The sequence below is a fragment of the Mesoplodon densirostris genome, chromosome 8, assembly GCF_025265405.1.
Source record: "Mesoplodon densirostris isolate mMesDen1 chromosome 8, mMesDen1 primary haplotype, whole genome shotgun sequence".
Taxonomy (NCBI): domain Eukaryota; kingdom Metazoa; phylum Chordata; class Mammalia; order Artiodactyla; family Ziphiidae; genus Mesoplodon; species Mesoplodon densirostris.
The window spans coordinates 14,801,587-14,826,618 of record NC_082668.1 but is presented as its reverse complement, the minus strand read 5'-3'; the positions used below and the strand labels follow the sequence as shown (position 1 = coordinate 14,826,618).

Here is a 25,032-nt window from a genome sequence, read left to right as displayed (position 1 = left end):
GTTTCGGAGTTTTCTTCCTTCTGCTATATTTTGGAAGACTTTGAGAAGGATAGGTGTTAGCTCTTTTCTAAATGTTTGATAGAATTCTCCCGTGAAGCCATCTGGTCCTGGGCTTTTGTTTGTTGGAAGATTTTTAATCACAATCTCAATTTCAGTGCTTGTGATTGGTCTGTTTATATTTTCTATTTTTTCCTGGTTAGTCTCGGAGGGTTGTGCTTTTCTAAGAATATGTCCATTTCTTCCAGGCTGTCCATTTTATTGGCATACAGTTGCTTCTAGTAATCTCTCATGATCCTTCGTATTTCTGCAGTGTCAGTTGTTACTTCTTTTTCATTTCTTATTCTACTGATTTGAGTCTTCTCCCTTTTTTTCTTGATGAGTCTGGCTAATGGTTTATCAATTTTATTTATCTTCTCAAAAAAACAGCTTTTAGTTTTATTGATCTTTTCTATTGTTTCCTTCAATCCTTTTTCATTTATTTCTGATCTGATCTTTATGATTTCTTTCATTCTGCTAACTTTGGGGATTTTTGTTCATCTGTCTCTAATTGCTTTGGGTGTAAGGTTAGGTTGTTTATTTGAGATGTTTCTTGTTTCTTAACGTAGGATGGTACTGCTATAAACTTCCCTCTTAGAACTGCTTTTGCTGCATTCCATAGGTTTTGGGTCACCCTGTTTTCACTGTCATTTGTTTCTAGGCATTTTTAGATTTCCTCTTTTATTTTTTCAGTGATCTCTTGGTTATTAAGTAGTGTATTGTTTAGCCTCCATGTGTTTGTATTTTTTACAGTTTTTTCCTGTAACTGATATCTAGTGTCATACCATTGTGGTCAGAAAAGATACTTGATTCGATTTCAATTTTCTTAAATTTACCAAGGCTTGATTTGTGACCCAAGATATGATCTATCCTGGAGAATGTTCCATGAGCACTTGAGAAGAAAGTGTATTCTGTTGTTTTTGGATGGAATGTCCTATAAATATCAATTAAGTCCATCTTGTATAATGTATCATTTAAAGCTTGTGTTTCCTCATTTATTTTCATTTTGGATGATCTGTCCATTGGTGAAAGTCGGGTGTTAAAGTCCCGTACTATGATTGTGTTACTGTCAATTTCCCCTTTTATGGCTGTTTGCATTTGCCATATGTACTGAGGTGCTCCTATGTTGGGTGCATAAATATTTACAATTGTTATATCTTCTTCTTGGATTGATCCCTTGATCACTATATAGTGCCCTTCTTTGGCTCCTGTAATAGTCTTTGTTTTAAAGTCTATTTTGTCTGATATGAGTATTGCTACTCCAGCTTTCTTTTGATTTCCATTTGCATGGAATATCATTTTCCATGCACTCATTTTCAGTCTGTATGTATCCCTAGGTCTGAAGTGGGTCTCTTGTAGACAGCATATATATGGGTTTTGTTTTTGTATCCATTCAGCCAGTCTATGTCTTTTGGTTGGAGCATTTAGTCCATTTACATTTAAGGTAATTATCAATATGTATGTTCAAAGTACCATTTTCTTAATTGTTTTGGGTTTGTTATCATAGGTCTTTTTCTCCTCTTGTGTTTCCTGCCTAGAGAAGTTCATTTAGCATTTGTTGTTAAGCTGGTTTGGTGGTGCTGAATTCTCTTAGCTTTTGCTTGTCTGTAAAAGTTTTAATTTCTCTGTCGAATCTGAATGAGATCCTTGCTGGGTAGAGTAATCTTGGTTGTAGGTTTTTCCCTTTCATCACTTCAAATACGTCTTGCCACTCCCTTCTAGCTTGCAGAGTTTCTGCTGAAAGATCAGCTGTTAACCTAATGGGGATTCTGTTGTATGTTATTTGTTGTTTCTCCCTTGCTGCTTTTAATATGTTTTCTTTGTATTTAATTCTTGATAGTTTGATTAATATGTGCCTTGGCATGTTTCTCCTTGTATTTATCCGGTATGGGACTCTCTGCACTTCCTGGACTTGATTAACTATTTCCTTTCCCATATTAGGGAAGTTTTCAATTATAATCTCGTCTAATATTTTCTCAGTCCCTTTTTTTTTTTCTCTTCTGCTTCTGGGACCCCTATAATTCTAAGGTTGATGCGTTTAATATTGTCCCAGAGGTTTCTGAGACTGTCCTCAGTTCTTTTCATTCTTTTTTCTTTATTCTGCTCTATGGTAGTTATTTCCACTATTTTATCTTCCAGGTCACTTATCCGTTCTTCTCCCTCCGTTATTCTGCTATTGATTCCTTCTAGAGAATTTTAATTTTATTTATTGTGTTGTTCATCATTGTTTGTTTGCTCTTTAGCTCTTCTAGGTCCTGGTTAAACGTTTCGTGTATTTTCTCCATTGTATTTCCAAGATTTTGGATCATCTTTACTATCATTATTCTGAAATCTTTTTCAGGTAGACTGCCTATTTCTTCTTCAATTTTTGGTCTGGTTGGTTTTTACCTTGCTCCTTCATTTGCTGTGTTTTTGTGTCTTCTCATTTTCCTTAAGTTACTGTGTTTGGGCTCTCCTTTTTGCAGGCTGAAGGTTCGTAGTTCCTGTTGTTTTTGGTGTCTGCCCCAGTGGCTAAGGTTGGTTCAGTGGGTTGTGTAGGCTTCCTGGTGGATGGGACTAGTGTCTGTGTTCTGGTGGATGAGGCTGGATCTTGTCTTTCTGGTGGGCAGGTCTGCGTCTGGTGGTGTGTTTTGGGGTGTCTGTGACCTTATTGTGATTTTAGGCAGCCTCTCTGCTAATGGGTGGGGTTGTGTTCCTGTCTTCCTAGTTGTTTGGCATAGGCTGTCCAGCACTGTAGCTTGCTGGTAGTTGAGTGGAGCTGGGTCTTGGCATTGAGATGGAGATCTCTGGGAGATTTACGCCATTTGATATTATGTGGAGCTGGGAGGTCTGTGGTCGACCAATGTACTGAACTTGGCTCTTCCACCTCAGAGGCAGAGGGCTGATGTCCGGTCAGAACACAAAGACCCTGTCATCCACATGGCTCAGAATAAAAGGGAGAAAAAGAAAGAAAGAAAGAAAAAATAAAATAAAATAAAGTTATTAAAAGAAAAAATAATTATTAAAAATTTAAAAATAGAAAAAAAGAAAGGAAGAGCGTGACCAAACCAAAAGACAAATCCACCAATAACAAGTGCTAAAAACTATACAAAAACAAAAAAAACAACGGAAGACAGAACCCTAGGACAAATGGTAAAAAGCAAAGCTATACAGACAAAATCACACACAGAAGCATACACATACACACTAACAAAAAGAGAAAAAGGGAGAAAATATATATAAGTGTATATATATATATATATATATATATATATATATATATATATATATATACATATATATATATTGTTGCTCCCAAAGTCCACCTCCTCAATTTGGGATGACTCGTTGTCTATTCATGTATTCCATAGATGCAGGGTACATGAAGTTGATTGTGGAGATTTAATCCGCTGCTCCTGAGGCTGCTGGGAGAGATTTCCCTTTCTCTTCTTTGTTCGCACAGCTCCCAGGGTTCAGGTTTGGATTTAGCCCTGCCTCTGCGTGTAGGTTGCCTGAGGGCGTCTGTTCTTCGCTGAGACAGGACGAGGTTAAAGGAGCAGCTGACTCGGGGGCTCTGGCTCACTCAGGCCGCAAGGAGGGAGGGGTACGGGTGGGGGGCGAGCCTGCAGCGGCAGAGGCTGACATGACGTTGCACCAGCCCGAGGTGCGCCGTGCGTTCTCCCGGGGAAGTTGTCCCTGGATCCCAGGACCCTGGTGGTGGCGGGCTGCACAGGCTCCCGGGAAGGGGGGTGTGGATAGTGACCTGTGCTCGCACACAGCCTTCTTGGTGGCGGCAGCAGCAGCCTTAGCGTCTCTTGACCGTCTCTGGGGTCCACGCTTTTAGCTGTGGCTTGCGCCCGTCTCTGGAGCTCCTTTAAGCAGCACTCTTAATCCCCTCTCCTCGCGCACCAGGAAACAAAGAGGGAAGAAAAAGTCTCTTGCCTCTTCGGCAGGTCCAGACTTTTCCCAGACTCCCTCCTGGCTAGCCGAGGTGCACTGATCCCTTCAGGCTGTGTTCACGCCGCCAAGCCCAGTCCTCTCCCTGTGATCCGACCGAAGCCCGAGCCTCAGCTCCCAGCCCCGCCCGCCCCGGCGGCCATGCAGACAAGCCTCTCGGGCTGGTGAGTGCCGGTCGGCACCGATCCTCTGTGTGGGAATCTCTCTGCTTTGCCCTCTGCACCCCTGTTGCTGCACTCTTCTCCGCGGCTCCGAAGCTTTCCTCCTCTGCCACCCGCAGTCTCCGCCCACGAAGGGGCTTCTAGTGTGTGGAAACCTTTCCTCCTTCACGGCTCCCTCCCACTGGTGCAGGTCCCGTGCCTAGCCTTTTGTCTCTGTTTTTCCTTTTTTCTTTTGCCCTACCCAGGTACGTGGGGACTTTCTTGCCTTTTGGGAGGTCTGAGGTCTTCTGCCAGCATTCAGTAGGTGTTCTGTAGGAGTTGTTCCACATGTAGATGTATTTCTGATGTATCTGTGGGGAGGAAGGTGATCTCCGCATCTTACTCTTCCGTCATCTTCTCTGCCTTTTTTAAAAAAAACCCTTTTTCATCATGCAATCGCTAAAAGCATTCATAATAAGAACTGATACAGGGGATTTCAGGCTACTACGCCTTCCCCATGTGTTCTCATGAGTCTCGTCCATCCAGTGCTTTTGGTGAACTCTGACCAAAAACATATCAGGATCTTTGTAAAATGGAAGATTTTGTAAGGACCCTAATATATAGCAAATCTCTCTTTCTCTGAGGGACAATTTCAGATAAATTTTTCAATTCATATTCATGTACACGGTTTTTAAACTAGGACACTCTCTTTTTCACAGACAAAATTCCACCATTTTAGTGCTTTTTAGTGACTCATTAAGGCATCTCTCAGGCACCAATTCAGTGTGCATGCCTGACTCAGAAGAAAGTGGGCCTTACTGCAGTTTTGGACACTCCAGTGTCTTGTAGTCTTGAGTATTTAATGAAAGTAAAAGTTACATGCAAGTAATGTTTCACACTTTCCAAAGCTGTGCACTAAAACTGTCATAATTTTTATGAGATTTGATTTCTCCCCCACGGAGAAGTTATCTCCACATTTTTAGTCATAGAGAGCACATGAGAGACTAACCGGCCAATTAATTATTATTGATACAAATCAGTAAATAGCAATTCTACACAATTTAGATCAAAATGGTTTTCATGGAGAGTAAAATGAAAGAAAAAGAAAGGACTGCATTACCCCCGAGGGCTGTCTGGACATTTGTGCTTATTAGCTACAAGCCAACGCTTTACATTGTGCACAGACTTACCTCTACACATACATACACACACACACATGCACACACACACACACACACATCCACACGAACATGAACACACGATTAGTAGCGACTGACATTTAAGAAACTCTTATGTGTAAAGGGCTTTAGCATCAGCACAGCTGAGCCTCCCAGGCTCCTAGAAAGTGGGCATCACAGCCCTCATTTCACGTGGGAGGAAATCGAGAACTGGACACCGTCCATCACTCGCCTGCATTCCTGACCCTCACGGAGCCTCCAGGTCCCTCATCCATAGAACGACCTCGGGCCTCCAGCCTTTCAGGGCTGCCAAGTGGATTTAGGGAGGCAATGCACGGCCATGGCTTTGGGCTGGCACCAGTGGCCGCTCCGGTCACCAGGGCCACACACTGCGCTCCTAGAGTCCCTTCACACCAACAACTCAGCGCACACCGACCAGTCCAGTGGGACGTCCTGAGCATCTCATCCATGGCTCTCATTACACAGCAGTGGATACGTGAGCCAGAACAGTACTGAGGGGCAGGGTGATGGTCTGGTCCAGGGGAGGAATAGTTATCACCATGGCGCACAGTGATAATAAAAAGCAAACCAAGCCTGAGGTAACTTCCCTATTACATTTAAATCCTCTACAGACAGTGCCTCCCCCGAATGCCCCTGCTGCCACCCCACTACGGTGTACCGCTGTTCTAGACTATCTTCAATTGCTAAAGTCTCACGGATGTGCCTTTTCTACTACATAGAGAAGATCCTCAAAGGTCAACCTATTTTGTGGCTACTTCTGTGTCTCGCAGAGCACCTATCGCCGAGTAAGCACTCAAAAAGTAGCTCTCACACTGAATGCCACCCACATACAACAGAGCTGCTACATCGTGCTCCTTTGAAGTCCTGTGTGGGGCAGACTCATCAAGAGTAAGCGTTGGGAAATCCTTTTTCTCTCGGGGAATAATCCTCTTTGAGAACATGGGCCTGAACAACAAAGAGAAAGGGAGACATGAACCAGCCAGTGGCCCTAAGAAATGAGTGGCAACAGTCCCCAGGTCAGTGGGGTACCCTGGGGGCTAACGAGGGGTGAGTGACAGGTCATGTCGGTCTGTTACCAAACTGTACCTAGACTTGCGTCTGGAGAGGTGACGAATGATAGGAGCAGAGAGGTGAGTCCTCACTCGGCCACAGCCCTGACCTTGTCAAGTGACCTAAGTCACAGCCCTGACCCAGTGACTGACATTTAAGAAACTTTTATGTGTAAAGGGCTTTCGCATCAGCATGGCTGACCCTCTCGGGCTCCTGGCGAGCCAGGCATCAAAGCCCTCAGTTCACGTGGGAGGAAACTGAGACCTGGACACAGTCCATCACTTGCCCATGTTCCTGACCCTCATGGAGCCTCCGAGTTCCTCATCTACAGAATGACCTCAGGCGTGTCAAGTGACCTAATTCATGATACTTCCTATTTCCCTGGGTGTAAGACAGGAGCAATACTATCTCCCTCTGCAAGGCAGGTGCATCCTCATCACCTCCATTCTCTAGCTTTGGAAATGGAGCACACTGGGGTGGGTAGTATTTTGCAGACACAAAACTACTAAGCCTAGAAGAGTCATTTAAACCCAGGTCCATCTGACTCCCCAAGTCATTCTCCATCTGGCAATGGTCTGTGGTTCCCTGCACTGTTGCTCCATCACCACAGTTTAGCCTCAGTCATTCCCTGAAAAAAAGGTTTCAGAATCAAAAATCTCCTCTGCAAGACACCCAGCCCTGGAGAGAACATCCCCATGGGCGGGAATCTCAGAAGGGTGCTCCACACACCTGCATCTCAGTTTTCTCACCTGTAAACTAGGTCTAATTTCTACCTTACAAGGGCTGTTTAGATTCAACAAGATCATGTATAAAATGTGCCTCACAGCCCTTGACACCCTGATGATCCAATGATCTTGCACTTCATTCTCCCCTTTCAAGTGTCTTTTGGGCTCCTCTGTGTCAGGTACTGTGAAAGGAGCCCAGAGGAGTAAGAGAGACCACAAAGTCCTGGCGGTTTCCTAGTGGGGTGGATAAGACACACACATAACTAGAACACACGGTAGAGAGTAAGAGAAAAGCACATTTTTGCCATTGTATACATAAAAAATATATTGTTCTCAAAGAAATTTTACACTAATAAGTGATATACACGCATGGAACAACTCTGTTTTCAGTAATTGCTGAATTAATTCACATTAGTATGATTAGCACTTTGATAGTCATGATTTACCACCTTGCTGTGCAAGAACAGAGAACAGAATTTACTTGATAGACTCATATCATCTCTGGCCAATCCTCCAAGTTGCTAGAAATGAACACAGGTTTGGCAAGAGATGATATGAGTCTATCAAGTAAATTAATTTCAGAGAGAAAATCCACACCTTTAGAAAGAAAACACTCTTTATAATTAAGTCATCACATAGAATCTCCCTGGCATCTCCCATCCCATTGTATGAGCAATAATTCACCTGTGGGCATACACTGAGTGCTGTATAAAGTCCCATACGGATATCTGCCAGTAAAATCCTAAAAAAATCATACTAATGGCAGCAGAAAATACGTTTCCTATCTAATGATGTTGGCAGTGGTTAATCCAACATTCATAGAACTCTTTTGTATATTGAAGGAATAATTAAACGTGTTTTAAATACATTCAGCGTGTGTTTAAAATGGTTATTTCTAGGTATATGGACATCACTGGATACAGTAGAATGACTTTTTCACAACCGGAAAAATGAGAACAAAAAGAGAAGACTCTGGATGCTACATTTTCAAAAACCTAAATAGATTATTTTTCCTACTGCACAGACAATTTATTCATTCTTCATAACTAACAAAAAAACAAAACAAAAAAAGACAGCACCCAGCCTGACAGGGCTAGCCTGCAATGTGCCTCTAGAAAGAACTTCTGGTAACACTGCTGTTTACATTTCCTCATAAGTTGGAGTAAAAGGGAGTTTACTTCATGCATCAGCCATCCTTTGCTCCATGGCCAGTACTGGAGGAGCTGGAAGCCTGTGGAAAGGACAGATGACCAGTTGATCACTGGGAGTGCTGCCCACTGAGAGTTTTACAGAAAAGGGGTCTGGCAACTAGGTATGCAAACACAGAGAGCAAGTCACTCATTCATCAGGTCAAAGGCAAAATGAAAACACCAGTCCCAGAAGAGTTAAATGTTTGCCTGGAACCCCACTGCCACCTCGTGCCCTGGAAGTCAGCTCCATTCTAGACCCTGTGCTCAGCACCTAAAGCATACTCTCCACGGCACCCTCACAACACCTAAGATGTGGTTACCTTCATGCCCAACTCACAGATGATGAAACTGAGGCTTGGAGAAGTCTAGGCAATTGGCTATGGCCTCCTGGCCTCCAACTAGTAACCGATATAATCTAGATTCAGGCCAAAGCCCGTCGGTCTCTACATCCTCCATACTCTTTTTTTTTTTTTTTTTTTTTTTTTTGCTGTACGCGGGCCTCTCACTGCTGTGGCCTCTCCCGTTGCGGAGCACAGGCTCCGGACACACAGGCTCCGCGGCCATGGCTCGCGGGCCCAGCCGCTCCGCGGCATGTGGGATCTTCCGGGATCGGGGCACGAACCCGTGTCCGCTGCATCGGCAGGCGGACTCTCAACCACTGCGCCACCAGGGAAGCCCCATCCTCCATACTCTTAATGACTACACTACACTAAGGAAGAGGGGGAGGAGGAGAGCATGTACCATTTGATGTGACAAACTTTGAAATAAAGTTAAATGTAAAAAAAAACTATAGGGGCTTCCCTGGTGGTGCAGTGGTTGAGAGTCCGCCTGCCGATGCAGGGGACACGGGTTCGTGCCCCAGTCCGGGAAGATCCCACATGCCGCGGAGTGGCTGGGCCCGTGAGCCATGGCCGCTGAGCCTGCGCATCCAGAGCCTGTGCTCCGCAGCGGGAGAGGCCACAACAGTGAGAGGCCCGCGTACCACAAAAAAATAAATAAATAAAAATTAAAATTAAAAAAAACTATAAAAAGAAAAGTTAAACCTCTATGTTTTAAGCTAAGTCTCCACACATTTGTGGAGTTCAATTAGACATCTTTTAAAAATCATGTCACACTTGTTCTTCAGTTGAGTTTTATCCAGCTCAGCCTAAATTATTCCCCTGGACTCTGGGTATATGTACTCTACCTTTTCAATCCAAAGGTCAGTACTAATTTTAGCATCTGAGTCCCAGGAAAAAAACAAGGATCTAAGGAACAACTGGGCCCAGGGGCCAAAAGGCATAAAAACATTACTTCAAACATAACACAAAAATATTAGTCTCTTTCCATCTCTGTTTTGGTTGTCTTACTGAAGCCGAGCATACAGCAAAGTGAGAAGCTGGTCTCTTGAAAGGAGGCCCGTTGTTTGACTGGAATTTCCTTTTGAGAGGTTATAAATATTGACGAGTCATAAATCTCTGACAGCTCATGGTAGCAGCTCACAGCACACACATTTACAGACCTGGGTGCAGGCTCTGGCACTGACACATATAGGTTGTATGAATAACCATGGACACCTGGGCAGCTCCACATTCTTCTTCACAACTGTCCGAGTGGGAATATTAGTATCTGTCCAACAAGCAAACATGAGGCTGGAGGAGGTAACACAGTGCCTCTCTCAACTGCAAACAAATACTAATGACAGTTGAGGTAACTTGCCTGTCCAGCACACCCTCTCAGTACTCCCTCCTCCCCTGACTGCAAGCTTGAACATGTGACTCAGAATCTGGCCAGTCATAGCATCCCATTCCCCTGACCACAGCCATTGGTCCAGGGAAAGACACATGACCCAACCTGAGCCAATCAGAGTGCCTCCATACGATTTTTCCCACTGGAACTGACAGGAAGCTCATCTTTCCTCTTTGATCCTAAGGCTGTAGGGAGATAAGCCTGAAGGTGCCTGCAGTCATGTCATGGTCCAGAGACAAGAGACATGAAGGGAGAGAAAAGAGGCCCAAGGCCCTGAGTCTCTAGTTCCAGTCACCTCCAAGGCCAAAGCACCTCCGCCATGGCTCGGGCTCGGCAGCATAAGCCAGTAGCTCCCCCCATGCTCTCCGTGTTTCTGAGTCAGTTATTTTGATTGGGGTTTCTGCCCTTACAACCAAAAGATAAGACAGTAGTTAAAGCTCATATAATCCAATCAGTGACCAAATGCTCAACAAAAATAATTTCTTCCTAAGTGGATTCCTCAGTTAAAAAAAGAAAAAAACGGGCTTCCCTGGTGGCGCAGTGGCTGAGAGTCCGCCTGCCGATGCAGGGGACACGGGTTCGTGCCCCGGTCCGGTAAGATCCCACATGCCGCTGAGCAGCTGGGCCCGTGAGCCATGACCGCTGAGCCTACGCGTCTGGAGCCTGTGCTCCGCAACGGGAGAGGCCACAACAGTGAGAGGCCCGCGTACCGCAAAAAAAAAAAAAAAAAGAAAGAAAAAAAAAGAAAAAACTCTTTAGTAGAGGATGCAAACACTGCCATTTTCTATATAGCATTTTCGCAAAAGAAAGAAAGAAAAATCTATTTTCATTTGCAGTCGCCGTATACATTTTCCATTGGGCTTCGTATTTGGGGTTAAACTCTCCCACATACCCACACCCACTTTCAAGATCTGGTCTATAAAAGCTTAGGCCAAAAACAAGTAGTTAATTTTTCTATAGCTGTATTAGTTGGCACTAAATGGAGCGGGTAAGGGAAGGGGGAGAAACTACTGATGCTGTTTTTAGTATGTTCTTAGAAATTCCCCGGGTTACTGGACTTCTCACTGCTGCAAGGTGGGGACAAAAACAAAACAAAGTACATTCACCAAGATTTGCAGTCACTAGAAGAAATCCTTTCTGCCTTTTCATAGGAGTTTTCCTGTTTTATATTAAGACCCCCAACTTTATCTTTCTCCCAAGAACTAACTGATAAAAATAGAAAGGCACAGTGGATTCCAATTATCTTTTGAGACAAAGGGCAAAGTCTGAGGTCAGACTGAAGCAGGAGCATGGGGTATTCCTCATCTGATCTTGAATTTGGGTGTCCACCCCAACCTTTGAAGGAATTCAAGGATGAAGTAGAGATGAAATGTTTGTCCACATGCATGAATGGAATTACAAATAGAGGATTGCTTAGGCTCAGTGGCCATCCCCATGCACAAAAAGAGTCGCAGAAGGAACGCCAACTTCTCTGGGCTGGGCTTCCATCCAGACCTAGAAATCTAACAGCCGAATAAGGGGAGAATCATTTACTGTGTAAATTGACTTGGCCCATTGGGTGAAAGGTAGCGTTTCTCAAAAGAGAAATAAAATTGTCCTAGTCTTGCAGTGTTCTTAGACAAACTGTGAACTTAATAGATAAGAAATAACCTAAAGATGTAGTTTATTGCATTTCACTCCATTTCATACCTAAGGGTATTCTTTTTTAAACCCAATATTGATTTTTAGATCAGGTGTGCAATCTACTCACGAGGAAAGATGGTTTTGGAAAGAGAAGACAGGCACATTTATGGTTGGAAACAGTGGTTTACAAAGAAGATCCAAGTATATGGGACCCAATTTATTTAACGTTTTTATAAATGCCTCCAAGTGGGAATACAAACTAAATAAATCTTCATGTTGGGCCTCAATGCTATTTCTAAGTCCTGAAGAACCAAACTGAACATATATTTCTTAGGTTTAAAAGAGAGCAAAAATGAGAGAGAAGAATTTCATGTAGATAAACATAAAACAATGCATTTAAGAAAAAAATTCACCTAGGCCTGATATTTATGAGAAAGCTGGATCAGAAAGGAAAATAAGCCAAGAAGTTAAATTGTTTTTTTAAACAAGACAGCTTTGAGATCACTATTTCAACACACCCATTGTATAGGCAAGGAGATTAAGTTCTAGATAGTCAACCATGTAAATCGTTTGCGGCATAGCCCAGACCCTCTCCCAACCCAGGGCTCTTTCCACCAAACCTGGCTTAAGACATTAGCCAAAAAACTGCCCTGGCAAAAATTGAAAAACAAAACAAAACAAAAAACAAGGGTCAGCAAGAGGGCATGTATCACCCTCACCGAGAAGGTTAATGGAAATAAATCAGAAGGTATTCTCCTACCTTGTATAAACTGTGAAATACGAAGTACAGCCAGTGGACTTCAAGGAAGACAGAATGAAGCCAAAGAGGGTTCGGATGAGGGTAACTGAAGTGAACACAGACACAGAAGCACTTCTGTATTAGACTTCTGCTTTTTTCTAAGTAATGTTCTGTCTTAGAAGACATGGTTGATCAAAGATTTTTTTTTAAATGTGAAGATACATATTAAATGCAGAAGTACCCGGCACCAGGGGTAGAGGCCTGGGAGGAGAGCTCCCCTTTAAGCCCCAAAGACAAGCTCTCTTTCATAAAGTGTGCAGCCAACTTATGAAAAATATGAATATGGTTTAGTTCAACATCCATTAAATGCCTTTGGGTCACGCACCACTGCTGGTACGAATGAAACCAGAGCACAGGCACGAGTTCACGGCACTAAGAATCTGGTGGGTAGTGTATGTTGCTATGACACAGTAACCGCCATCAGAGAGGCACCCACTTGGTAGGATGTACATGTGTGTGCACATACCACACGTGTGCCACAGAGGACTGGGAGATACTGATCTTCAGGAAAGACTTTTTGGAACAGGTGATACTAGACATGAGTCTTGAAAAAGGGCAAGTTGGCCAGACAATGAATGCAGAAGATGGAGAAAGAGAATTCCAGGCAGAGGGCCCATAGGAGCCAAGGCGGGGAGCAAGGGCACCGCCATGGTGTGAGAAGTCTGCAGGGAGTTCAGTTTTGCAAGAGAATAAAGTTTGCAGAAGGGTACAAGGCAGGGAGGTGGGAAAGGGTTGACGAAAGCTTGGACTCTGTCATTACAAATGGCCAGCAGTCTGGGGAGTTGCTAGGGAGGAGAGCAGGGCACTGTGGAAAGTTCCCTGGCTGAGTGCTGAGGACTTCTGGGACAGGACTGCCCAAAGGCAGCTGAGTGAACCTGGGGACATACTGTATGACTCTGGGCACCATGTGAAATGGGCTCCGCCATGTTCCAAGGGCTGAGGTCTTCTGGGGCAGCCCGTGCCTTGGGATGTGGAATCAACCCTGCCCCGTCTCCTTCCAGAGTGGTTATGAGGCAGTGGGAAGGTGGTGAGGTCTGTGGAAATGGTTTATAAACAGAAGAGACTGCATCTCAGTCAAGGTGAGATAACACTGGAATTATATATTAGCGACCCTCCTTATAGAGGTTCAAAAGCATCTTGAGAAATGCAGGTACATCACCTTAAAAAGTCAATAGAAAGCTCACCTTTCTATCTGAGATAACTAGCTTGTGATGCAACACAGCTACTCCTTCAGAGTCGGGGTCTGTCCCCAAGGCAAGAGGGAGGCACTGAGTTTTTATCAGGAGGGACGGAAGCAGATTCGGATTTGAGGGCCCTGAGGTAAGTGGCCCCAGAAGCAATGTGGCTGATGGTTTGAAAGGGGTGCAAAGCTAGTGCAACAGACCAGGCAGGAAACGGTGCAGTCAGCCACTCAGCATTCCCGGGCTGCTGATGGTCCCCCAGCCTATGGTTAGAAGCCCACGGGAGCTAGGAAGCTGCTGTAAATGGGGACCATGGGTGCAAGGGGAAGCGGAAAGCAAGCAGCCTCCAGCATAGCCTGGCACTGGGAGCTCCATGCCAGCCAAGTGCTGCCACGTGGGAATGTAGGCCTCCTGTTCCAGGCCTCCTGATTTTTAAGAGGAGCTATAAATCCAAGTGATATCTTAACATTTCCAAATATTCACACGATTTTTGTATACTTGTGTTCAAGCCAGCAATACATCTGCCAGCTGGAATTGGCACACTGGCCACCATTTTGTCACTTCTGGGCTCTAAAGCAGGGCAGGGCCATGGTGACTAGAGCAGAGGTTTATGGGATTTCACAGCACGAGAAGCAGCAGGACTCGGTGGCTGGATGCGGGCAGCAGGCGGTCGCTGGAGAAGCCCAGCATCCCTGGGAGGGAGGCTCCTGCTTTAGCACCTTGGTAAACAGCCGAGTCACCAGCAAAAAAAAAAAAAAAAAAAAAAAGGACAAATTTTGGTCAAGGCTGAAGCAGGTATGGAGTGGGTGATGAGAACTAAAATCAGTTTTCGACTTACTGTGGGTTTTTCTGCCTAAAGGGCATAGACTGTAGGTAACTAGCTGCAGGTACCAATCTGGGATTCACTTCATACTGGTGAAAGTGGAAGCTGTTGGAATGTGGTATCCCAAACATTCCACATGAAGCTGAAGAGGGGTAAGAACAGAGCCCTGGGTCACCCCAGGAGGTAGTGGAGGTGCCAGGGTGGCAGAAGGCAAACCAGGAGGAGGTGGCAACTAGGGAAGGAGGAAAGCATCCACCAGAAAAAGAGGAAAGATCCGTATCCGATGCTGCAGAGAGGTCTAGAACACATGCTCAGGACCACTCATGCAGGAGTTGTGGGGTCTTCTCCTACTTTGGGGAGTCTCTGGCCAGCTTGCAGAGAGTTAAGAAGAAAGGGAAGCCTGGGGAAGTGTTAACTCATTTAAGAAGCCTGGGAGACAGGTGGTGGCTGTAGGTGAGTTGGGTATGCATGGACAAGGCATTTTAAAAACACTGTTAAAAAAGAAAAGAGTTCACTGGGAGACATGAGGCACTGCCACAGGAAAGTCCTCTCTCTAACCTTCTCTAAGTCCCTGCCCCAACTTGATTTTTCTTCTATTATTCTGCCTTATTCCTATTTTATCAGAGCATAGTTAGGTTTCTTTGTGTCTGTTTGCTGCCACTGTTCCAAGAGAACAGTGACCTGCTATACTTACCATACACCAGGGCCTAGCAAAGTGCCTGGACACAACAGATGCTTAAGAAGATTTCTTGGATGTGGGTAAATCTGGAAAAGTCTGTAGGAAGGAAATGGGGTAGGACGTGGGGAGACTTCAACCCGGTGACCCTAACTTTCTCATTAGAGTTGGCCATGAAAGTCACCTGCCAAACTGGAAGGAGGGAAGGGAATAGATCTCTTGTGTTCGAGAAGAGTTGCCATGGGAGTACCAGCTTGCAACCTGGAAGGAAGGAGCCTGTGGTGCAGAGACACTGAGATGCTGATTTCAGAAGCTGAGCATCTCTGGGTGAGGGCAAGACTTGGATGTAGAGGACCCAGTAGCTGGAGTGGGTGGAGGTCACTGGAGTCGAGATGGTTAAGGAAGCAGGAATCGGACTACATGGACTGTGGGACTAGGGGAGGAGAGAAAGCCCACGGGCCAAAGTCTCTCATGCTGTGGGAGAGTGACTGGCTGGCAGAGAACGGCCACAGAGAAGTGTAGCCGGGACCTGGCTAGGTCACCACTCGTTTCCCACTCTGCCACCTCAAACAATCTCTGACTAGTGTTTAGTCACTCGTGTGGAACTGAAAATTACTGTCCTTTGGAGACAATCATTTCTGTGCTTTTCAAATTACACTAATATGTGAAATTCATGGGAGGCAGAAATTTTCTGCATAGATTCATTTTTTTAAAGAATAAGAGATAGGTGACATCTTGATGACCTTCAGTAATTGCCCTGCACTGTACAATATTTTTGAACATGATTTTAAGAAAGCCTCAAAACTTGGGGTTGAGAGAAGCCTTCGATGGTTTAGGCTAACACCTTCATTTGCATAGCTGAAGAAAATTTTTTGCTGAAATACTGCAAACAGCACATACTTACTGATTTAGATATGCAGTCAGCATTGAAAGTACCTTCAATTTTTGAAGTGTGCTTTAGATATACAAATTAGCAATGCTTACATTTTCCCCCCAGTTATCTGTGTTCAACTTTCCGATATAAAATCTCCGAAGCATAAAATTATCACGTAAATTGTTCCTGAACAGTTCAGAGGAGCAAACTGCTTCCTGGCTTGAAAGAGGAAGTCAAACCTTCAAACAGCTTTTTATGTTGATGCTAAATATAAATAATATAAATATAAAAACGTTCCCTGCGAAGAAGTCAAAGCAAGACACAGAAGCATTCGAGCTTTCTCAAGAGAGACACACACGAAGACTATTTTTCGCTCATTAAAACACTAAAACCTTCAATAGCATCTTCCATAATACCTGAAGGTGGAGTGCTGTCTTATGTAATAGAAGCCTTCCCTCCGCACTCAGTTTGTAGGCAAATTAAACACCTAATTCCGCCCAGAATTTCTGAGTACCTTCACCTTATCTGTAGGCACTGATCAGCATTGCAATTCCCATTTCTACAGACGATGAAAATGGCAAAGATCAGCTCCATGAGGTTACATCGGTTGCCAGAAGCCAATTTAAAGGCTCTCCCCCAAACCACCGGTTACCCCCAGCCCGCTCAGGCAGCGGTAACAAGTAGGAGTCCGTTTGTCTTTCGCGAACAGGCGGCGCACACGCAAAGTACGGGGTAGGGGACGCCCGCGAGTACCTGGGTGCCCCAGGTTCAGGGTCACGGGCGCCCGCTAGGATGGACCGGCGGCAGCAGCAGACACGCTGGCCCCAGGACTCCCGGCCGTGCGGACACCTGGCCCGCCGGCGCGGCCCCTCCGCGCCCCGCCCGGGTCCTATTCGGGCTCCCCGCGGGCCGGACACGGGTGCCGGGCGCGCACTCAGCTTTGACCGAGGCAGCCCGGCTGAGGGAGGCTGAGAAAGTTCCTCCTCCTCGACACCGGCGCCCCCGGCCCCGCTGGCCCCGCAGCCTCCCGGCCCGGCGCAAGATCGCCGCGCGGAGCCGGCGGCGCGCCGAGCCCCGGGACCGTCCCCGGCGTGGCGGGCAGCGCCTGCCGCGCCCCTCCCGCCCCAGGAGCCCGGGATCGGTCGCGGGGCGCGCAGCCCGTACTCACCGCCCCTCGCTCGGGATCCCCAGGTGGCGGCCGCGCAGCGCGGCGCGGCTCGAGCCGGAGCCGGGTGTCGGCGGGGCGGGGGAGTCGGAGGAGGAAGAGCGGCGGCGGCGGCGGCGGCGGCGGCGGCGGCGGCGGCGGCGGGGAGGAGGGGCAGCGGAGGAAAGAGGCGGCGACGCCTGCACACGCCGCGAAGCCCGAGCAGCCCGGCAGTCCCACAGCGCTAGCGGGCCGGCCCCGGCGGCGGGGGCTTTATCGCGGCGCGCGCGGCCCCCGCCCCTTCCTGCCGCCCCCGCCCCCGGCCCGCCCCGCCCCGCCTTCCCGCCGCCTCCTTTGTGTGCCAGCGGCCGCCGCGTCCCCGCGCCCGCACTCCGGGGCGCCCCCGCTCCCGCCGCCGTCCCGCCGAGGCCGCCCCCCGCGGGTCCCCGTCCCGGGGCTGTGCCCAGAAAGAGCCGGGAGACGCGCCGACCCCGAGTTGCGGCACCAGCCCGGCCTGAGGTGCACGTGGGTCGCCGGGCTCGGAGGCGTGGGGGGGGGCGAGGGGGGAGGTGTGGGAGGGGCAGGGACCCAAGGGCTCGCGGCGCGTCCCTGGGACGCAGGGCTAGTCGGCTGGGCTGCCCCCCTCCCCGGGAGAAACAGGGGGACGCCCGGGCACAGTGCCTACCGGTCCGGGTGATGGGGATAACGGTGCCAGGTCGCGGCCGGGGAGGGACAGATCACCCCTCGAACCGCTTCGCCGGATGCCCCAGAGCCGACTTCTCCCGGCCTCGCGAACAGAGGAGCCGCAGCAGGTCGCCTTAGGCAAAAGGCAGATCAGGGGATCCAGAAAACTGGATTCCTGGTTGCGGTGACAGCGTGAGGTACCCCGCAGAGACCTGGGAATCCGGCCCTTCCCAACCGGTTACTACAGCCGATGGGACCTCGTGCGCCGCAGAGAAGCACAGACCCCAGAGGCCGGCGGCAAATTACCGTCCTGCTCCCAGCTGCATGACCCAGATCTCCCGTATGCGGCCCGCCTTTGCATCAGCTTAGTTTTGTAGGTACCCAACTTTAATGGCATAATTTATGTTGCCCTTAGACAGTGCAGACCCCTCACCAGCAGGCCCACGGCCCCGACTGTGAGAAAGAAATATGGTAAATCTCCTAAAACACAGCCTTGAATTAAGCTTGCATCTACTCATTAGAGCAACTTGGAATCTTGGAAGGGTATTCACAGCCTCTCATATAGGGAAACATGCTATGGGAGTTTTGGCCCTAAAATTAAAAGGAAACACAGTCCACAAAAAGAAAACCCATTTCATTGCTTTACACTCATGCCCAGTATTCATAGTCAGTTACAGGCAGGATAAAAATCCTTCTTCCTTGTTGTTGTTCCCTCTGCCTGAAATGCTTTGTTTCTCCCCACCATCCTCCTGATGACTGCTTCCTTTTACTTCAGGTCAACAACTCAAATGTCACCTTCTCTAGAAACCCTTTCCTGGTCACTTGAGCTAAAGTCACCCGCCTTTCTCCAACCCATGACGTTCTTCATAGTCCTCATCATGATTTGATTTTTTTTTTAACTTGTTTCTTGACTAGTTTTTTCCACACTTCCTCATTAGAATGTATGCTCCCAGAAAGGAAGGAAGAGAAACCAGTTGAATGTGGTTTCTAACTCACCTGGTTCCTAGTGCCTGGAGCCATACTCCACCTATAGTCTTTGCTCAAGAAATATTTGTGGACAAGTGCCAAGTGACTGTTAACATGGTAAGGACTGCTCCAGGGACAGTGTTATCATTTGGTCTCATCTGGGAAGGCAAGCTGGAGCTGGGAAGAATGCGGTGGGGATGGGAGAAGCTACAGAAGAAAGCCCAGAGGTGGGACTGAGCTTGGTGTGTTTGAGAAGCTAGGATCAGTGTCTTCCAGATGGAAGGGAGTCATTCAGGGGACTAGTGGAGAAACAAACTGTTATAGAACCAAGAAGTGGGTGAAGCCAGGTTATGAAAGCCTGCCCGATTCCCTGCATCCACTTCTATCTTTATCACTTTTTAAAATTGAACATTTTTATTGAGATAATTGTAGGTTCACATGCAGGTGTAGGAAGTAACACAGAGAGGTCCCTTGTATGCTTTGTCCAGTTTGCCCCAAGGGTAGCATTTTGCAAAACTACTGTGTAATATCACAATCAGTATATCAACATGTATACATTGATTCATGTCTCAAACACTTTGGGTAATTATTTGCCATTTTAAATTTTTAGTAAAGTTACTCTAAAATTTTGAAAGAAATGAACAAATATTATTATTTTTTATAAATTTATTTATTTTATTTATTTATTTTTGGCTGCATTGGGTCTTTGTTGCTGCGCTCAGGCTTTCTCTAGCTGTGGAGAGCGAGGGCTACTCTTCGTTGCCTTGCACGGCCTTCTTGTTTCAGTGGCTTCTCGTTGTGGAACACGGGCTCTAGGGCGCATGGGCTTCAGTAGTTGCAGCACGTGGGCTTAGTAGTTGTGGCTCACGGACTCTAGAGCGCAGGCTCAGTAGTTGTGGCACATGGGCTTAGTTGCTTTGCGACATGTGGGATCTTCCTGGACCAGGACTCAAACCCATGTTCCCTGCATGGGCAGGCAGATTCTTAACCACTGTGCCACCAGGGAAGCACAGAAATTAACAAATATTATGTTAAAGTGTTTCGGTCTCTTGTTTTAATGGAACCAACTTTTTCTTTTTCTTTTTTTTTTTTTTTTTTGGCTGTATGCGGGCCTCTCACTGTTGTGGCCTCTCCCGTTGCGGAGCACAGGCTCCGGACGCGCAGGCTCAGTGGCCATGGCTTACGGGCCCAGCCGCTCCGTGGTATGTGGGATCCTCCTGGACCGGGACACAAACCAGTGTCCCCTGCATGGGCAGGCGGACTCTCAACCACTGCGCCACCAGGGAAGCCCGGAACCAACTTTTTTTTAAGTGGGAAGAATGTTTTATTTTCCCAGTTAGAGCATAATGAGGGTCCAGATTCTTCATCTGTAAAAGACAGTCAGAAATATTTGGGACTTACCTCTGACTGTTCACTTCCCTGCCCTACCCAGTACTGTTGAAGGAACATTTTGAGCAATACTGTACATGACTTGTCAATTCTGAAATCAGACAGGATGCAGTGTTAACTAATATGCTAAACTATGCCTAACCACTAATGGGCCTTTCTCTCTCCTTGGACATTGGATGGGACTGCCACTGAGTGTCTCCCAGAGGGAAGTGATTCAAGACAAAGACCCATTCTGCCAGTGGGCTATGCTGGGAATACCAACTATGCTTGTTACAGAATGTGCACGGTGACTGCTGACCGGCCTTCCCTATGCCAGCAAGAGGGTACAGAAGCAATCTCCCAAGCATTCCACGACCTTCAAGTGACCAGGCACTTTGACCCCCATCATTAGGGGCTGCCCCAAAGAAGCTGTGTTCCTACCTCACTTGGTGCCCCAAATGGCAGTTCAGACACCAGAGGGTGTATGACCCTTGTTGAAATGGATTTGTCGTAGGTGTGCGCTTTCAATTGGCGTTTCCCTCCTGTCTTGTTGGAGAAATCCAAATCGTTTAACACTCCTACCTGCTTCTTTTTTTTACAACTTCACATTCACAGCAGAATTTCATTTTGTCCTTCAATTGTGTGGCTTGCCTTAATCCTCTGATAGAGCTTTAAATGGTTTATTCCTGAATTTTTTTTTTTAAGTGACCTGGAGTTTAGCCAGCTCCAGCCAGTCTCTGAGTTTGGCTTTGTGTCCATAAGCCGCAGTTGGGAGAAACGCAAGAAATGCCCAAACAGAATAAAACAAATGATCTATTTAGTCTCATTTCCTCTCTTGGAAGAGGTCCAGCTTTGAGTGCTTTGGAAGAAGATGAAAATCCCCCCACCCCACCCCCACTGCTCCCTCATACACCCAAACAGTATGACCTTGTATTTAAGTAAAAGCTATCCTTACCTCCCAATGGGTGATGATGTTTTGTCTGGAAGAGCTACTGATGTTTCTATAATAAGATAATAATAGTTGCTCCTCTCCTATCTAACCCCTATTTAAAATGCATTTCACCACAAGACGACTTGTTACACAACTCTATAGATGCAAATGCTGTTTTGTAAGGTTTCAACCAGGGGAAAGGAGACTGGTTATAACAGTTCACTTAGACAATTAGTTTCTGGGACTATTGCGTTGGTATGATTTTTTTTTTAAGCTTATAATAGGTATTTTTTGTCTTTTTATTTCCCCTTCAAGTTGGCTTTCAAGTAAATCCAGTTTCCTCTTTCTGTAACTTCTGAAACAGATTCAACCAGAGCATCAGTTCACACTTTCCCACTATCGTCGCTCCTTTTCACCAAGGGCTTCAGAGAAAAGACGTCAGTAAGTGCTGGGCTGAGGATTATTTTCTACTTATATTTGACCAAAGAAGATGGGAAGCCCTCGGTGCTGAGGATCATTGTGATACTGACCCCTTCAAAGAACAACCCAGCTCTTCCTCCTTTTACCACCAAACATGGATGCCGCCTCCCCCCTTTTTTTTTTTTTTTTTTTTTGCAGTACGTGGACCTCTCACTGTTGTGGTCTCTCCTATTGCGGAGCACAGGCTCTGGACTCGCAGGCTCAGCGGCCATGGCTCACAGGCCCAGCCGCTCCACGGCATGTGGGATCCTCCCGGACCGGGGCACGAACCCGTGTCCCCTGCATCGGCAGGCGGACTCTCAACCACTGCGCCACCAGGGAAGCCCGCCTCCCTTTCTTTTATACTCTCTCTGCCCTCGCTTCTTACCTGCGTCACTGTGTCTCCTCCCTCTCTCTCTTCCTCCACCCCACCCGCCCCCTGTCTCTCTCAAAGGTTACCAAAAACTTCCAATGCCAACCCCAGTGGTTTTTCATCATTCTTTATCACCCTTGATCTCTTGGCAGCATATAACTCTGGTGTTTTGCCCATTTTTGAAATTCCTTTGCCTGTTTTCTCTCTTCTCCAATTCCTTAGCCAGCCTTTATCTTTCCCTCATCAAATCCTCTGCCTCCCACATGTGGGTGCTGTATTATTGTCTGCCCTCAGCTCTCTCCTCTCCTTCACACACTCCCTCCCAGTGGAGTGACCATTGATTGGTTTGTGGCCACCCAGCATCTATTCTCTGTCTTTTGATTGCCAGGTCTGTTTTCCTTTGGAGAATCACTTCTGCTTTATGTCACCCTGTTGGGAATGGATGACAAGGTGTCTTTACTTCTTCTAGCCAAGGGATGGGCATATGACCAAGCTCACTGGATTCCCTCCCAGGACTTTGAATACTTGAAGGGAATGGGGAAAGTTGCTGGAGCTGACTCATCCTAGCTTGATAAGATTGTTTATGAATTCTTCCCATCTGGATCCCCAGAACCACCCTGCCTCTTCTGAGTAGAAGTCCACGCTGGACTCTTTTCTAGCCAGATTTGGTTTCTGTTGCTTGTAATCAAGAATCTTTAACAGATACATCCTAGATGCATGTAACTCTGCTTAGTTCTGGATGAGTTCCAAGGCTGTATTTACAGATGACCTTGACCCCTGTTCAAGTTCCTACTCACATATCTCCAAATGCTTGGCAGATACTTCTACGTAATATCCCACTGTCAGGGACTTCCCTCGTGGTCCACTGGGTAAGACTCCATGCTCCCAATGCAGGGGGCCCGGGTTCGATCCCTGGTCAGGGAACTAGATCCCGCATGCATGCCACAACTAAGACGTCAGCATGCAGCAACTAAAAGAACCTGTGTGCGCAACGAAGATCCCGCGCGATAAAACTAAGACCCAGCGCAGCCCAAATAAACAAATAAATGAACGAATAAATAAATAAATATTCCACCATCACCTCCTACCTAACAAGTCTAAAGCAATTTATTATCTCCTTCCTGAAGCAGTTCTTCCTCCTGAACTCCATAAGGATTTTAGAGGGATGAGTGCCGCCTCAGTCACTGAAACCAGAAGGATGGGAATGAGTTCTGACGACTCCTCTTCCCTTTATCCTATATCCAGCCATTGCCTGGTGCTATTAATAGTTCCTTGCCTAAGTCCCTCTTATTCATCCCTTTCCTATTTTTTTTTTTCAGATTAGTTCAGACCCTTATCACTTCATCCCTGGACCACTGCAGTATACCCTAACCATTCTTTCAGCTTCCAGATTCTATCCACCACTGCCAGCTTAATCTTTCTAAGGCACTGCTTCAGTTATGCCACTCCAACGCTTAAAATAATGTCATGTTTATCATTAATGTCTGAATTCATTGGCTTAGGCAGTCTTTTGTAGAGGTTGGGGTCACAGGTTCTGGAGTTAGATTGCCTGTATTCAAGTACCAGCCTCATCACTACATAATTTTTTTTCAATTAACTAAACCTCTGAGCCTCAGTTTCCTTATCAGTAAAATGGGGGATACTAGTCGTATAACCTACATATAGAGTTATGTAACAATCTGTGAAAAGGGTTTAGCTGAATGTAAATAGTAGGTGCTCGATAAAAAATTATTACAGTGAAAGCTCTCCACAGTCTAACTCTAACCTACCTTGCTAGCCTTGTCCTCTCATTTTCTCTAATATGTTCATAAAGGCTTTACCAACCAGAATTACTCATCAACATTTCTATTGTATTTTTCTACTATTGTGCCATTGTTTAAACCATTCTGCCCCAAATACCCCTTCTTTCACTCCACCTGTATCAATATCTAGTCTTGTATTATAAACTATCCCAATTTTAATGGCTTAAAGTACCTATTTTATTTGTTCATGATTTTATGGGTTGGCTGGGCAGGGTTCAGCTGGGATGGTTCATCTCTGATTCACCCAATGTTGTCTGACCTGCACAGCTGCAGGATTCAAGATGGCTCCACTCCCATGTGTGAACCCTGAGCAGGCGTGGCTGGAACTCTGTTTTCTCTTTGATCCAGTTTTTTCATCTTTATGGGCCTTTTCCCCCCTTGTCATATTTCAAACTGAGAGGCTTCTCTCTGCATTGGTTTTCCAACAATACACAGATTGCCTTTTTGTTTGTTTGTTTTAAAATTTTTGTTGAAGTATAATTTACATAGCCACTGTTTTATTTATTTATTTATATTTCAGCCACACCATGCAGCATACAGGATCTTAGTTCCCCAACTAGGGATCAAACCCATGCCCCCTTCATTGGGAGCACAACGTCTTAACCACTGGACCACCAGGGAAGTCCCTACACAGACTTCTTTACAGGATAGCTCAAGACTCTGAGAGGGTAAAACCAGAACTTGCAAGACCTCTTAAGGACTAGCCTTGGATTTAGTATAATGTCATTTCTGTTGGATTCAAAGCAGGTCACAGAACTATCTCAAATGCGGAAGGAGATGTAGTCTCTACTTCTTGATGAGAGATGTAGCAGTCACCTAGGGCTGCCATAATAAGACACCACAGACTCGGTAGCTTAAACAACAGACATTTATTCTCTCACAGTTCTGAAGGCTAGAAATCTGAGATCAAGGTACCCTTAGGGTTGGTTTCTGGTGAGACCTCCCTTCCGGTCTTGTAAGTGGCTGCCTTCTCACTGTGTCCTAATGCGGTCTCTCCATGTGCACATAGAGAGAGAGAGAGAGATCTCTGGTGTCGTTTCTTTTCATAAGGACACTGGTCCTTCTGGAGAAGAGCCCCACACATTTGTCCTCATTTAACCTTAATTACCTCCTTGAAAGCCCTATCTTCAAATACAGTCACACTGGGGGCTGGGGCTTCAACATATGAATTTTGGAGGAACACAGCTTAGTCTATAACAAGAGGAGTAGAAAAATCACATTGCAAAAGGGGCTGCAGGAGGGGAGGGGTCATTGCACCAATTTTTGGACTTAATTCACCACCCTGCTCCGCCACTGAAATAATAATTTTCATGCTTCACAATTTT

The 25,032-nt window shown here is 46.3% G+C and overlaps 1 protein-coding gene and 1 long non-coding RNA gene across 3 annotated transcripts in view; one reads left to right on the top strand and one right to left on the bottom strand.

Moving 5' to 3' along the window:
- The window catches only part of SERPINE2 (serpin family E member 2), a 76,240-nt gene extending 58,849 nt beyond the window's left edge, over nt 1-17,391 (bottom strand). Inside the window, exon 1 of the mRNA XM_060107155.1 lies at nt 17,149-17,391. The gene's annotated coding sequence lies outside the window, so the exon portion shown is untranslated. The remainder of the gene's footprint in view (nt 1-17,148) is intronic.
- A 111-nt stretch (nt 17,392-17,502) lies between these two features.
- Nucleotides 17,503-24,079, top strand: LOC132495362 (uncharacterized). 2 transcript variants are annotated; one of them, XR_009533235.1, is made up of 4 exons: nt 17,503-17,643; nt 18,747-18,891; nt 20,367-20,656; nt 21,438-24,079. It is a non-coding gene; the product is annotated as an uncharacterized LOC132495362 (long non-coding RNA). The 2 variants fall into 2 exon arrangements; XR_009533234.1 differs by lacking the exon at nt 17,503-17,643 and adding an exon at nt 17,719-18,181.
- Nucleotides 24,080-25,032: the final 953 nt, after the last annotated feature.